This window comes from Toxorhynchites rutilus, chromosome 2 (assembly GCF_029784135.1).
Source record: "Toxorhynchites rutilus septentrionalis strain SRP chromosome 2, ASM2978413v1, whole genome shotgun sequence".
Lineage (NCBI taxonomy): Eukaryota > Metazoa > Arthropoda > Insecta > Diptera > Culicidae > Toxorhynchites > Toxorhynchites rutilus.
The window spans coordinates 205428949-205445196 of NC_073745.1; the positions used below are offsets into that span (position 1 = coordinate 205428949).

The 16248-nt window shown below is 37.6% G+C and overlaps 1 protein-coding gene across 7 annotated transcripts in view; it reads right to left on the reverse strand.

The window, feature by feature from the left end:
• The window catches only part of LOC129771670 (uncharacterized), an 84670-nt gene that overhangs the window by 60532 nt on the left and 7890 nt on the right, over positions 1-16248 (reverse strand). For 2 of the 7 annotated variants that reach the window (XM_055775566.1, XM_055775564.1), the window contains 3 exons: positions 8670-8928; positions 8173-8610; positions 7699-8116 (listed from right to left, as the gene is read on the reverse strand). The exons of 1 other annotated variant lie outside the window; for it this stretch is intronic. The gene's annotated coding sequence lies outside the window, so the exon portion shown is untranslated. 4 more of the 7 variants (XM_055775568.1, XM_055775565.1, XM_055775567.1 and 1 more) reach the window with 4 other exon arrangements.

The window sequence follows — 16248 nt, forward strand, 5'->3', positions numbered from 1 at the left end:
TACAGTTAAATAAAAACGATACAGGTTGCATTACATTTTCGCAGCACATAACATTCAAGTATAATAATCGATGCACAAGAATTTTAGAAGTAAGAACATGTAAGCATCTTTTTTTATTAAACTGTAATTATTATTAAAAAGTGTTTTATTTCTTGAAGAATATATATTAAATTGTTTGTAGAGCAAGAAGTTGCAAAAATGATCCATGAGACACAACAAATGAATTAGCTCACTACATATGTTTAAAATCTCCGTTACGTAAATCGTTACGACTTGTGCGTTTCATCTATGCATCGTTTTTTTTTTTAAGCAAATCGTGGCGGGTGATGAAAACGGGTGATCTGTTCAGGTGGTATTGGAGAGTTCTACCAAGTAACCAATCGATAGAATCCCACAAATACTGCCCGCAACTGGACAAATTAGCTTCCATAATTAGTTAATGTTTAGAAATGTTAGGCTACCTGAAAGATTTCAGAACTTCCTGAATTGATTGCAAAACAACACTGTGCATATAAAATTTAAAAAAAATACTTTTGTTTTCTAAAAAAAGGGTACGAACTTTCCGGACAACCCAATATGAGCTATCCTGATTTTCCCTGATTTTTTTTCATTCTCCCTGATTTTTCAAAAAAAATAGTTGGCAACCCTGACTACACCGATTCAGATGATCAACATATCAAATTAAAGCCAATTAACTGTTTCTTTTTTGAAAAAATACTATAACTCGGGACCAAAGGCACCATATTTTTCAAAGTTAACCGATGGTCCGAAAAATCATTTTTTCTCCATTTTTCCCACTACAAAAAATCATAACTTTTGATCTACTTTATGATTGTGATGATCGATATATCAAATTAAAGCCAATGAGCTAGTCTTGTTTAAAAAAATATTACACTCTGAATAAAAAGGGATTTTGTTTTCGTAATTATTGATTATATATGTTTTTTTTTGTAGCTTACATCGTTTAGGGACCACTGGCGCCATATTGTTTTATATTTTTTCCCGATTTTATACGTCGATCATCTGAATCGGTCCAGTAATTTTGAAAAAAGTCATTTTTTGTGAAAATAGGGAAAAATGATTTTTTGGACCATTGGTTAACTTTGAAAAATCATAACTCAAAAACGAAAAAAAAGGTTCCCTGGTTTCGAGATATGTTATTTGAAAAATCCTCAGCTTTCCAGAAAAAATATAAAAAAATTCCGCGAGTAAAACCGCAGCGGAGGATCTACAGTGTATTGTGAATGAGCCATGTCACACAGAGTGGGACGGTTTTGGAAGCGAATTCAAATCGAGAAAAAAACCGTCGCGATATCCGCGGCGGCGAATTCGCCTAATGTGACATCAGCCATAGTAAACGCGATTTCAATGTGACGAATCTGTGTGTGGAGAGTTTTACCGCGAGTGAACGCAAGTGGTGGTTGCCAGTCACATTAGGCGGATTCGCCGCCGCGGATTCCGCGAGTAATACCGCAGCGGAGGATCTACAGTGTATTGTGAATTTGCCATGTCACACAGAGCGGGGCGGTTTTGGAAGCGAATTCATATCGAGAAAAAAAAACCGTCGCGATATCCTATCAGCCTATGTCATAGCACGCGATGAGCTCAAATTCATCGCTCCGCTCCGTTTACTATGTCCTCGGCCTGAGACGCCACCAAAGCATGTTGGGTTGTTGCTACAATACACGATATTGTTTTCGATGTTCCGTTTCAGTGTTCACTCTCAATGTAAAACTTGAAAACTTGAACATTTTAGCCAGTTTGCGACGGTTTATGATAGAAATGTCCGAGATTAGATTCATATCAAAAATATGTTGCTATAACAAAAGTATAATGTTTTATAACATGATCACAATGTAAATGGAATTTGGAAGAAAACAAACAGCAATACAAATAACTTCACAATTTGTTCTTTCCCAAAGTCGTTCAAAGAATTGAGAAAAAAACCGCTACTATTAATTAAGTTTACATTTTTATAATGTAAAAACATAGGATAAAGCATAGAAAAAAACATAAAATTATTTTTCCGATCATTTTTTCCAATAAATAGAGAAATGACCACGAGGACAACAGGGAGAGCAGTATAGAAAATGTCCATGCTTGTCCACGGAGGGGAAGGGGGGTGTTTGAAATCGTACTTTTTCTGTCCACGTGGTATGTGGACAGCCCCTAAAATAAAAGAGATGATTTTTGTAAATTAATATTTGATGCGAGGTGATTTGGTTCAGTGTATGTTCATAGAAAAAAAAACATACTTATGTTTATGTAAAGTATTTTAGGATAATATGACAATCGGTAACAGTGTTCTGGGATCGATACCAGGTGTCTTGCCCAGATCCCATAACACAAAAATTACATTGAGACCATTTCGAATTCTACATGGATGTTTTCACTGTTGTTCGAGCGTTCTCAAACACTTTCGATGCTTGGTTAAAGAAAATCCGTCCTTGATGGTCTGCGTTACTCTTTCAAGCTCCTCCTTCTTCCATCGTTGTATGACCATCCTTTTTTTTGTAATTCAGCGGCATCTGGAATCAATTAGACAAAGAGAAGCCTCAAACCTGTATGGCAAATTCGCCCCACAGAAACGTGTCCATTTCACCCCACACAACATACAAAAATTAAAATGCAATTATTTCATTTATTATAATCAAACCTACTGTTTCGCTGCATCAAATTGTTATTCTTCTGTAGGCGAACAGAGCTTTACTGAATGATACACAAAAAGTTTGTTTAATCAGCGGAAAAAAACCTTAAAACCACGATCGAAAAAACTCACATATTCTGACAATCAAAGTGCTTGCTTTGTTCATGCTTCCGTTTCCCTCTAATACTAACTCGATTACCACCTGTTAATTGCACTTGATTGAAAAATCACCAAAACCAAAAGTATTCTATCACAGCAGTATTATATGGATAGAAAACATTAAAATAAACTCTTTCGCTTGATGTATTTTTCAATTCCAAGGGGATCTGGCAGATTATTTTTCAGCAACGATTACATCTTTCCGGAGTCTTCTCGATGCTGAACAGCAACCAAATGGAAAGAATTCCACGCGTGTATGTGTGTGTGTGGCGGCTGCTCCGATGCCTCAAGCGGAACCGTTTTTCGATGATGATACTCTCTTGGTCGCCTTTTCAGTGGCATCACTCTCCTTCTGATGGATTCCCTTCTGGCCTAAGGTGCACAAACAGGCTCTTGGTGACACCTTGGTCATCAGCGATTTAATGATGAACGAAGTTAGCTTCACCACAACAGCGACAACATGCTCCAATCGCTGTTCAATTATAACTAAGTGGATTTCCGAGCGGCGCTCGCTTATATACCGAATGGTGATTTCAATAGCCTGTTTTGAAAGCAAGTTTAAGGCTATTGAAACAAGTTTTTGGATCAAGAAGTAACAAGTATATAACGCGTATATAACATTTTATCTTTCGAATGAAGTTTTTATCATACCATTTCGTTCAGTTGTTTAGGATCTATTAACGCTCAAAATCTCGGTTCCCGGCGTAACGCTTTCGTTTTCGAAACTCTGATTTTACACCCCGGTATAGAAATGAAAGACGTATTCCTACGTCAAAAAAAAAAATGTGATAATTGGGTAGTTTGACATCAATTCATAAAATCCAGAAAGTCATGGCATAGTTTAATGAGTAGGGGTTTCAGATTCTTTACTCGTCAGCTTGTTTACCATATCAAACCTCTATCAAGAACTTATGAGGAGTGACCGTAAGAGTAGTCGATGCAGCTTACAAACAGTATGAGTGATTTGAAGAGCTTAAACGAGCAGTATCCTCTGCGTAGAATGAGATACACCATATAACATGACGCAACTTGGTCGAAACAATCCAGAATAGGTTATTTGAACTGATTGAGAACTAAAAATGACCTACGAGGAATTTCAGTTTTTCATTGTTAATTGTTAATAAAGTTCAAATGACCAGTTTTTTAAATGAAGATAGTTATTATATCCTACACTATATACTTCAATTCAACCGACTTCTAACATATCTCATATAAACTCAGAAAAAATTAGAGGTTCTATAGTTGTGAGACGCAGTGTACCATAAAATTTTCGTGCGTACTCCAATCCAATATCACCTCGGCCTAATGGGCACCTTACACGATCAAACTGATTGACAATAAGTGTCTTCAATATCGTGACAGCTAGGCTTTCGACATCCGATCTAACCTCAATCAATATTTTACCACCTTACACGGTCAATATCGCCCTCAACCCGAGACAACGAAAGTATCCGCGATGGCTAGTGGTGACATTCGAGTTTGGGATCCAAACTATTCTCCATCAGATTAGAAGGCTAAAAGGCAATTTTCAATTGGTAACATTTGAATGAAAATATCTACTTGGTATTATTTAATTAGATGAAGCGCGTAGTCCTAACCCTAACCTAACCTATTTTCTATGAATTTTCAGATATTCCTACTAAAATTTATTATTATAATATAATGTCAATTTCAGACACAATTTTTGCATAATATTTTCTCACCACTTGCAGAAAAAAGTGTTTTGCATTCACATAGAATACTGATTTGATTCGGAAATGTTAATTTTCATTCATAATTTACACTTTAAAACTCGTTTTTCCTTTACAAAAACACATCATAATACTCGCTTCACAAATACAGACTGTTCCTTTCAGTTTCAGAGATGCCAGATTATTTTAGTTAGCGAAAATATATGCAAGTTATATTATCTGCAAGCGAATGTTTTTATTCCATAAATAAGACTATGACAGTAGAACCCCGATTATCTTAGACTAAAGAGCTTAGACTAAAGAGGGTGCCCCGCTCGCTAGCGCAAAGAATGACCGAGTTCAATGTTAAAAAAATCCTAAGACGTTGTTCATATTCATTCACTCTCTCACCATCACATTGTCAGTTTACTTTGAGGTTTTGATGTGTATCGCGAAAAGTACTGTAATTACATTTAATGCGACATTTTTCCAATTGAACAGACCTGTATGCGACACGTTTAGTTAGACATTTTTGTAAACATCGAGTTCGGGCCCAAATTATGGCCCCACATTGAAATTCGCCGCCAGACGTCGACGCTGTACCACTCTCATCTTCAATGTCCAATTACAGGTCAAATCGTCTCCAATGCGACACTGAGTGGTTCCTCGGCATGTCGCATTAAATGTAAATTACTGTATTAGTTTTCCATTACTGTAACCAAAAGCTTTCATTTATGATTCCTACAATTTCAGAAGTTTATAAATTTTAATTGCAATCGCAAAAAAGACTAACAAACATTAAATGTCCGCTTGCAAATCTGGCAACTCAGTCTGGAAGTCCGTGAGGTAAAACGTCATCATCATGCATCCATATGAAATGTCACGATATTGATGCCCGAAAATCAGAAAATCCGGATTTCTGCGTTGTCGGCCATGTTCAACTGCCATTATGCTCTCAACTGTCATCATATTGTCAATAAATTTGACCGTGTAAGGTCCGCTTAAGGCGGTTTCAATAGCCCCGTGATAAGAAGCCATGTTTTAGTTTAATACTTCTCGAGCACAATAATATCAAATGCACTGGCAAAACCAATTTTATGTTCCCCCCCTGATAGCTGATATGTTGACACTTTTCGAGCCATTTTGATTAGCAGTGTCACTACACTAGAAGAAATCTTTCGTAACTGGAGCTACCAAATCTTTAGTAGTCGATACATTGGTAGAATGCACACATTATTAGTACATTTTACCAAAATTTCGTAAAGCAAATGTCAGATGTAATATACATTCTTACGAGAGATTAGTACATTTTACTTGATAGCGTTAGTTAGAGTGTTGTCATATCTGAGCAATTGTGTAGAGCAAAGCTTGCAGTCGCCATTTCCCTCATGAAAGTAATACAATTCGGAGGTAAGCAGTTTGTTTTAAATAAAATATAATCATACATTTATATTTCTTCTCGGTCGCGAAGCTATTTTCGCCGAAAGGAAATGAAGGGCCACACCGAATATCTATCTCGACGGCACCGGCAACAAAATACTAACGCAGATATCCATTACCAACATACCAATCATCCAGCAGCAAAATGCTCCGAGCGTGGAAGTATACCCGTTTGCAAGTTGTGCAAGCGTAAACTTGTGCCCATACAAGTGCTTAAGTGTTCAGTTTTTTATGTTGGAATTTTATTCGATGGAAATAAATGAACAAAATATAACCTCTATATCGTCATTATTGTATTGTATAATAAACGAATGCAACCCGATATCAATAAATTGGGCGTTGGCACGAAATCCCGAAAGAAGGATCGAAGTTGGCGCGATATTCTGGTACATGTTTTGACACTTGTATTTACTAATTTACTCGCGTAAAATATACGAATTAATAGTACGGTAGAAAATGACTAACGAATTGGTATTAATTACTAAAGAATTTGTAATATATACTAATTATTCCTCTCAGTGTAGGCTAGATTCGCGTTGACGGGGGAATGGTGTCGACATCTGGATACGACATTAGTTTGTATGACGCCAACTATTCTCTATCAGATTAGGCGGCCCTAAGGTAGTTTTAAATTACTAAAATTTGTAAAATTTGGCTCACCCGCTTATAGCCCAGAGCTAGCCCCTTCCGACTATCATTTGTTTCAAATGATGCAGAACGTTTTGAATAGATTCAAAACCTCTTACCTCAGAACAGGGTATCAAAAATTTACTGGATTCTTTTTTTGATTCAACTGATGAACGCTTCATTCGCAACGGAATCAATAAATTACCAGAAAGATGGGAAAAGCAGTGGCTAGCGATGGCCAATACTTTGGACAATGTGTCAATCCATTTTATTATTCAAATGAATGTGTTTTTCATGCAAAAAAGACGGAACAAATTAAGTTGCATACCCAATATGTTGTTTCGGATATTTTCAATTGATAGCAACACATGATTGATTTGGAATATAAATTGTATTTCTGATCAACATAGATAGAGTACTCGTCTTGCTCGGAAATCAAGGGTGTACTTAATTACTTAAGATAAATTAGGTGTGTAAAGGCGTTCTTTGTTTTTTTTTCTATAACCGATCTATTTAGAGCCATAGTATACATAGTATGCATATAGCAACACGATAGGAATTCGCCTGAGACAAATCAAAGAATCTAGGGTTTTCGTAGCTTTTGTAGTGTTAAAAGTTTAGCTTTTGACGCACCCGTTTGATGTAAACTGTGGATCACAACCTGTTCACTCTACGTCTTTCCTGGCAGTACTTCAATTCTAACACACTGATCCACGCAATTCTACACATATTTTGTCATAACATATCGTATCGTTAAAGATTATCTCTATGATACTAATGGAAATGTGCTTGTCGTAACTAATTCAACTCAAAAATTTTTGCCTTAACGCTTAATGGAAAAATAATCTTTTCGTTCGCAGTTAGTGATCACACCAGACGAATTATTTGTTTAAAATTCGGTGATCGTAACTGCTTGCTCCCGCCCACATTCCGTTTTGCCTGCCAAGATCGGGTCGATGAAATGTCAACAATCGACCTCAAATGCTGCCACCTTGCAATCGAGTTATCGACCTTTCATATGCATTCATCGAACAACTTGACGCCACTTTTTCGCCAACATGTGCAAGGCGTCGACCTGCTCCATCATAGCTTCCAGCACTGCTTGCCGCTTGTTTGTATTGGTTTGTTATTGAAAATGAAAAGGAAATACATTGATCGATTTTAATCATTTTATTGAAGAAAAATAATAAAAAACCATGTATAATAAAAATAAGGTATATAATGGAATCGGTGCATCCGGGTTGTCTGGATAGACGATTCAAATCCGACTGAGTACATTGATGAATACCTCCTTGCCCTTGATGACACAGATATGTGGCTGAGGAGGATTCTTCAATGTGCGTGAAGCACGGGATCTCCGATGGGGAAAATTGCTCGAAATACTATCGATGGCCAGGTCCTGCTGCTGTTGCTGTTGATGCTATTCCCCGGAATAGCACCCTGGACTTAAAGGATACTGCTGCGGGAAAGCTGATGCTGTTGGCTGGTGTGACAGAAGTGGAAATAAGCAATGTGGTGATGAGGGAAATCATCTTTCTCACTCGCCGATTGATTGAGTCGGATGTATTCATAGCTGAAACAAAATAAAATTATTAGTAAGTGAAAAGCAGAAATGAATTCCCTACTCACCAGTTGTATGATCCGGATAAAAATGCGAACATTAAAATATCATGCGACTACGTTCGCTAACCTCGCCTATTTTCATTCTACTATACTACGGAATCAGTGCATTCGGGTTCCTCCGGGGTGGTAATTCAGCTGAGCAAGTTGATAAATACCTCCTTGTCGTTGAGTTTTCGTGTCTGAAGAGGATTTTTGAATGTGCGCGAAGCACGGAACCTCTAATGGGAAAAGTTCTTCGCAATACCATACCATGGTCAAATTCTGCTGCTGCTGCTGTTAATGCTGTCCCCCGACATTGCCAACAGGGGTTGGAGGTTACTGCTGCAGGAAAACGGATGTTGTTGGCTGCTGTGATAAAAGTGGAAATCCGCACTGTGCTGATGGGAGAAATCATCTTTCTCACTTACCGATTGATGGAAGCGAACGAGTCGAATGTATTCATAGCTGATAAGACAAGATAAAATAAATAATAATTAAAAAGCCGAAATATATTTCATACTTACCAGTTGTATGATCCATTTGTTTTTGTTTGAGATGACAATTTAGCGGAGTGGAAAAAAGAACCACCAGTGATGCCATTTGGTTTGTTTAATTATTCAGTATTTTCGACTAACGAACTATCCGCGTTGACGATATTGGGGAATAGGCATGACAGTATGGATTTGTAGAAGGAATGAATACACTTTTAAAATGAAAATTATGAATCAACATGATTTTTCCATAATCAAATTAGTACTCTATGTAAGTGAAAATCACCATTGCCTGCAAGTGGTGAAAAAACATCATAAAAAATATGTTTTGAGATAATTTTATATTATAATGACAAGTTTTTTTGAGAATATCTGAACGTCTATAGAAAATAATTCAAATTAGGGTCATGACAACGTACTTTAAGTAGAAAAAATTATACCAAGAAAAAAATTTCATACAAATTTTAGCAAATATAAACTGATTCGGGCCGACTAATATGATAGAGAATAGTTTGCCTCACACAAACTAATGCCGTATCCAGATGTCGATACCTAATCGTCGTCATCGTGAATAGGTAACAGCGTTACGGTCGTTGTTAGGTCGATGTTTTTTTCGTCGATTGGATTGTGGGCGGTTTTGTTGTTTGCTACTATGTGCCGAGGCGCCTAGAAGTATATCCTAAGGTGGGCCAACTTGCTAAAACCAAGACGGGTCTATGTTACTAGGTGAGGCCGTTTCGTCACTAAGTGGGTTAAGGGAGCGGTATATGAAAACAGTACGAAAGAAAGCAGAAGGGGAATTATTTGCTTATAGCGTGAAAGAGACAGACTGATCACGAGCGAGCTCCGACACTAGCGTATTGTGTTTTGTTTACAAACAAAACACGGTAGACTTCCAAGATGGCTGAAGAGTGGTTTTAGCAAGTTGGCCCACCTTAGGATATACTTCTAGGCGCATTGGCTAAAACCAAGACGGGTCTATGGTACTAGGTGAGGCCGTTTCGTCACTAAGTTGGTTAGGGGAGCGGTATATGAAAACAGTACGGAAGAAAGCAGAAGGGGAATTATTTGCTTGAAGCGTGAAAGAGACAGACTGATCAGGAACGAGCTTCGGCACTAGCGTATTGTGTTTTGTTTACAAACAAAACACAGACTTCCAAGATGGCTGAAGAGTGGTTTTAGCAAGTTGGCCCATCTTAGGATATACTTCTACGCGCCTTGGCTAAAACCACTCTTCAGCCATCTTGGAAGTCTACTGTGTTTTGTTTGTAAACAAAATACAATACGCTTGCGCCCAAGCTCGCTCGTGATCAGGCTGTCTCTTTCACGTTTCAAGCCAATAATTCCCCTTCTGCTTTCTTCCGTACTGTTTTCAAATACCGCTCTCCTAACCAACTTAGGGACGAAACGGCCTCACCTTAGGATATACTTCTCGGCGCCTTGCTATGTGCTTTGAAGAAACGAAAAAAAGGTTCGCGGCTGTGTTTTTTCATTGTTTGATTCCTATATATACTCACTTTCTACTGACCATTTTCTCTAACTACTGACACTTTACGTTACAGTCATACAAATTGCTTATTCTTTCCGGAGATACATACATATATATGACATATAAATTTGTATGATGTATATATAATTCTACTTTCTTATAGTTTATTGCTATTTGTGTTATTGGGATGTTCGGTATGCTTATGCGTAGCTACGAATATTCAACTAAGTTAGACATTTGCTATATTACATTCACTCTATGAATAAATCTTTCTCTAATATTATTCATATACAAAACAAGGAGTCTATATAGACCTAGAGACGCCTTGTCGCATACGCTATCATATTGAACACTAGACATTAACGAAAATGCTGACAAGCGGTATACAATACTGTTATTAACTTCGATGTTTTGCCGTAGTTATTCGAGATCTCAAATCAGTCAAATTAGCGACGAAAAAGCTGTATGTACATTACGATGAATCGACGAATCAATAAATCCAAGTGATAGAACTAGCGAGACAGAAATTTATAAACGAAAACTGCATGCAGTGCTGGAAAAATATGATGCAATCCCAAAAGTGAAAGATTTGTTAATAATTAATAGTGCGTTGCAATTTTTTTATTTTTTCAAATTATTTTTTTTTACCACCTATGGTAAAGGTGGCCGTACACTGTTGGCCCGGAGGTCAAATATTTGTTATTTTTTGACAGATAAGGTTTGATTTGATATCTGTACAAACACTATTTTGTTTGCCACTCTTCAATTTTCAACAGTAGTAAACAATATCAAACACCGAACATGGAAAAAATCAACTGAAATATTCAAGGTAACCTAACCATGTACCGACAGGTTCGAAGAACAGACTGAAAAAATATTTTAGGCATCCAATAATTGAATATTTGCTTGCCGTGTTTTGCGTAGAATATATTTGATCAGTACACGTTGACCAAATTTTATCTGTCAAAAAGAGTCAAATATTTGGCTTCGGTCAAACAGTGTATGAGCACCCTAAGGCTAGGCGCAAATTGAGACGCGTATGGCGCGACTAACTTGGCGCGATATAGCGCCTGTCTTTGTGGCTAATGAAAACAGATGGAACGGCGCAAATTAGTCAGATGACGCGAGATGGAGGAGCGCTCGTGAGACACGACTTGCTCGACGCTGTGGCTGAGCCACAGTTTCTCGTGCTGCTCATGCTGATTGTGTTGGTTGTGTTGGTGAACAATCATATAGCGCTGTGAGTCTGACACTGTATGGTTGTACCGGTCGGAAGGTGTCATTAGTAAATAAATATATCGCACAACTCTGTGTGATTCAGACATTGTATGCAAGTGGCACGACATTTACACCAAACTGCGACTCAATATGCGATCCACCACGCTACGTTTGTGGCACGTATGAGTCGTGTTGATAGTCTCGTGTTCGCTTACGAGCGCTATACGCTTCTCAATTTGCGCCTAGCCTAATGGTAACCCCAATCACGAGGTGTGACGCGATCCATGTCGAGGGATGAATTACCGATGGGTTTAGTAAATATTCTGTCGCTAACAGAGTCTGTGGGGTAATAGGGCACCCTCTACAGTAAGCTGCCCCAGCTGTGTTAATGCGGAACTCGGACACTGTTTGCTGTTGTTTCTGTACCTAATCGTAGGATGCGAGTTGGATTCTAAAAACGAATAGAAGATCAAAAGGAGTGAGGAGTGATCTGAGGACATCAAAAAGAAGATCAAGAAACGGAAGAAGTTCCTGTGGGTAGCCAAACGAATCCAGTACGATGGCCTATAGAAAGAAACAGCAACGAACACGCACCGAGCGCAGCACATCCTTTTTCCTAATACCGATGAACAGTTTGTTTCGGGTACCACCGAAGGGAGTGTTAGTATTCACCTATGCGGACGACAATGTTTTTGTAGTGGTGTGAAATACGCACAGCCACCACGCATCAAGATCCAGGCAGCTACCAGTGACCAGAAAAGAATTAAGGATTGTTGTACAATATCACTTTGACTCTTAAGGCCCATTTATACGTTGCTAGTAGCTGACTTGATAGTGAACAGCTACTGACCCGGTGAACTCGCTTGACAATCGGTTGATTCGTAAGTTGCTGGCGTGAAACTAGAAACTACTGCACGGGTTTGCCAGGGATTCCAGGTAATTTTTCAAATTCTCATCAAATTATCAGAAACAGCTAGCAGTTTGACAGATAATTAATCTGGAATCGACTCTTCTATTGACGAATTTACGTTGGATTTACAACCAGATGGCGCAGCGAGTAAATTGAGGATGTTTTGTTTTTTGGGTATGAAATTCGTTCAAATTTTCTAGAAAAATCAGAATTTATCTTCAAATTTCCCGGTTTCATGTATTCTTTCCATGCTGAAAAGGTTAGAAAATCATCATTTTACAATGTGCTATGTATATTACAAGGAATAACTCGTTATAAGTATTGTAACTTTAATTTTTTTCAACTAAGTAAACGTTGAATAGGGTGTTTTGCGCTAAAAATAATGCAAATCCTTCTGGTATCGGCCCCTACATAATCAATGATATCAGCAAATTTGATATTATATCGATTTCATCGCAATTATCCATAGTATCAATAACCGGTATGCATCATCAAACTTAAAATTTTTGAAAATTATCAATTACTTTGGTCCAACCGCGTGTTGAAACCATCGTAAATATACAAAGCCCTAACTTTGTTACCATATACTGACGACATCTAATGGTTGAAATGAATCTGAATAGAAATAAAATGAATAATCACCAGCGAATCTTGCGTTTCAGTGCGTAAAATAAACAAACACCCTCACTTTTGTGGTTCTGAGTTCTAATGTAGATGTCTTCTTCTTCTTCTTAAATGGCACCAACGTTCCTAGAGGAACTTCGCCGTCTCAACGTAATATTACTTGCGTCATTTTTACTAGTACTTAGTTGAGATTTCTATGCCAAATAACACGCCTTGAATGCATTCTGAGTGGCAAGCTCTAGAATACGCGCGACCACAGTGCAAGTCGGAGGAAAGTTCTTTTACGAAAAATTCCCCCGACCAGAACGGGAATCGAACCCGAACCCCCGGCATGTTAGGTTTTGACGCTAACCACTCGGCCACGGGAGCACGTGTAGATGTCGCATGAGCTGATTCAGCTTTGCGTAAATTCGTCAATTGGCAGATAACAAAAACATGTAAACAAACGCAATTGGCGATCTAACGCAAAACGTAAACGATCGGTGAGACATCTGGATTCTGTTTTTGAACTAAGAAAATGATGATAAGGTAACCTAAAACTCAAAAACAAAACACGTATATTTTACTTCCGGGCTTTCCAAGGTAGTTCTCACATGCAGGAATCGTGCATTTTTCTAATAGTGTTTGATTGTGCTCTCGAATTTCCTCCTTTAATTTAACCATTGTCAACATTGTTATAGTTTTCACTACTGAAAGAGGTAAATAAATAACATGTTATATATAAAATTGCGCAGAATTAAATTTCTTACAAACTCATCGCAATCAAATAATCTTTTATGGTTATAACATTGTAATTTATGGAAAGAACTACAAACCTTCCATAAGCTCACATGGCAAAATTTAAAACCATCATCACTTTCACCGCAGCGCCGCCTAGGTGTAGATTTGTACGTTAGATCGGCAATGGAAAGAACTACAAACCTTCCATAAGCTCACATGGCAAAATTTAAAACCATCATCAGTTTCACCGCAGCACCGCCTAGGTGTAGATTAGTACGTTAGATCGCCAATCAGGTGTATGACACGGTTATCGCTATCTCACTCTACCTACCGTCACCGCCTATCTCACTATCCCTCTGCTGTAAAAGTTCATCATCGACATCGCGATTGGCGATCAAACGTACAAATCTGCACCTAGGCGGCGCTGCGGTGAAAGTGATGATGGTTTTAAATTTTGCCATGTGAGCTTATGGAAGGTTTGTAGTTCTTTCCATGAATTACAATGTTATAATCATAAAAGATTATTTGATTGCGATGAGTTTGTAAGAAATTTAATTCTGCGCAATTTTATATATAACATGTTATTTATTTACCTCTTTCAGTAGTGAAAACTATAAAAATGTTGACAATGGTTGAATTAAAGAAGGAAATTCGAGAGCACAATCAAACACAAGTAAAAAAATGTACGATTCCTGCCTGTGAGAACTACCTTGGAAAGCCCGGAAGTAAAATATACGTGGTTTGTTTTTGAGTTTTAGGTTACATTAGCATCATTTTCTTAGTTCAAAAACAAAATCCAGATGTCTCACCGATCGTTTACGTTGGTGGTAAATTCAGGGGGTAGACATCAATTGAATATAGGCTACCCAAAATCAAAATCAATATGGCGTCATTTGTTTACCAACATATCATTTGCGAGGATTGAAATCGTTGAAATCACGGAAATAGTAAAAATAAAGATAAATGCGCTGCTTTATTTCGAACTGCATGAGCGATTTTCATATTTCGGTTTCACATGGAGGTGTTCACATTTAACATGGAGTTTAAAGTTAGCCACTATTCGACTATATAACCGGACCGAGATGTAAACAACAGTAATTGATAGAACCAAAATGTCAGTGAACCACAGCAATATTGGGTACACTGGCAATATGAGGGATTTGACGTTTTAGTCATACCCCTGGGTAAATTGGTAATTCGCGATGACGTCGACATCTGGTGGCGACTTCAAGTTAGAGCCATAATTTGGGTCCCAAAATCGTTGGTGTAATCTCTACCAGATTACAAGACACGGAGCCGGTTTTCAAATTTTAAATTTTTTAAATAAAATTATCTTTAGACACAATTTTCGTATGATATTCTATCAAGCAAAAGTAATTTTCAGGTGGAATAATCATGCTTTGAAAATTAAAATTTTTAATTGAAAATGAATTTTTTCGTATCGAATATGTGTTCTATTTCGTAGAACAATAATGATCAGTGGCGTCGAGTGAAGCTTTTGCACCCGGGCAGAAGAGTTGATTTGCACCCCCACCCCCCGTCAGAAATCATATTTATCCAATTTCTTTATATAAATTCGGTTCATTCTGCACACCTAAAATCGTGCACCCGGAGGCGGTTCGCCCCTTCCGCAAGCTCCCAGTCGACGCCACTGAAAGAAATATAAGATATGATAAGAAATATTAGAAAATTTGAAGAAAAATGGTTAAGTAAGAGTCAGGACCACGTGCTTTAAGTAGTCAAATAATATTGAAACATACGAGCATACTAATCTGATAGAGAAATTTGCTTCACAAACACTTATCTCCACTTGATATAGACCAAGGCGGTATAATAAGGTGAAACGTTATGTCAGAATTGCTGTTCAGCCATTACTTGAATTTGAATTGACAGCGGCCAAACGGCTAGAGTTTTCCGAGGAAGAGCATGCAATAAAAGGGCGATGGGGAGTGCATACCGTGCATAACACTATTAGCGAATTCCTTTTTAAAACTGAGTCAGTGCCACACTGACTCTGTAATAAAAAAACGTTTTCAGTTTCACGAATGCGGTGGTTTGTTGGTGTGCGTTGTATAGTCTGATTTGTTTATATTTGCGACGACAAATGTACAGTGTCGACGTCTGGTGGAGATATTAGTGCTTGGGAGGTAAAGTATTCTCTATAAGATCAGAAGGGCCAAGTGCAGTGTAAAAATATAAAAGTTTGAATGAAAATTTTTACTTCATATTGTTTGATTACCTAACACATGTAGTCCTGACACTCACTTAACCATTTGTCGATGCATTTCCTGTTTGTTCCACAAATAATTACTATTATAATATAAAATCATCATTAGACACAGTTTTCGTTCAATGTTTCTGCGATATCGGAAAAAAAAAACCCTCTTATTACATCACATAAAATAAATATTCGATACGTTAAAGTAAATTTTCAATCCTAATTTTGATTTTGAGAGCATGTTTATTCCTCCTGAATATCCATAATAATTTTCGCCTCCCAATGAAAGCACACGGAGCTTAATGCCGTCTACACGAATATACTCTTCAAAATCAGAATCCGAATTGGATTACGATTCAAATAATACAAAAGCAAGAGCAGCAGGTTTTCCATTTTCATAGTCTCTATTTTTATATTTTCCAAAACAATACTC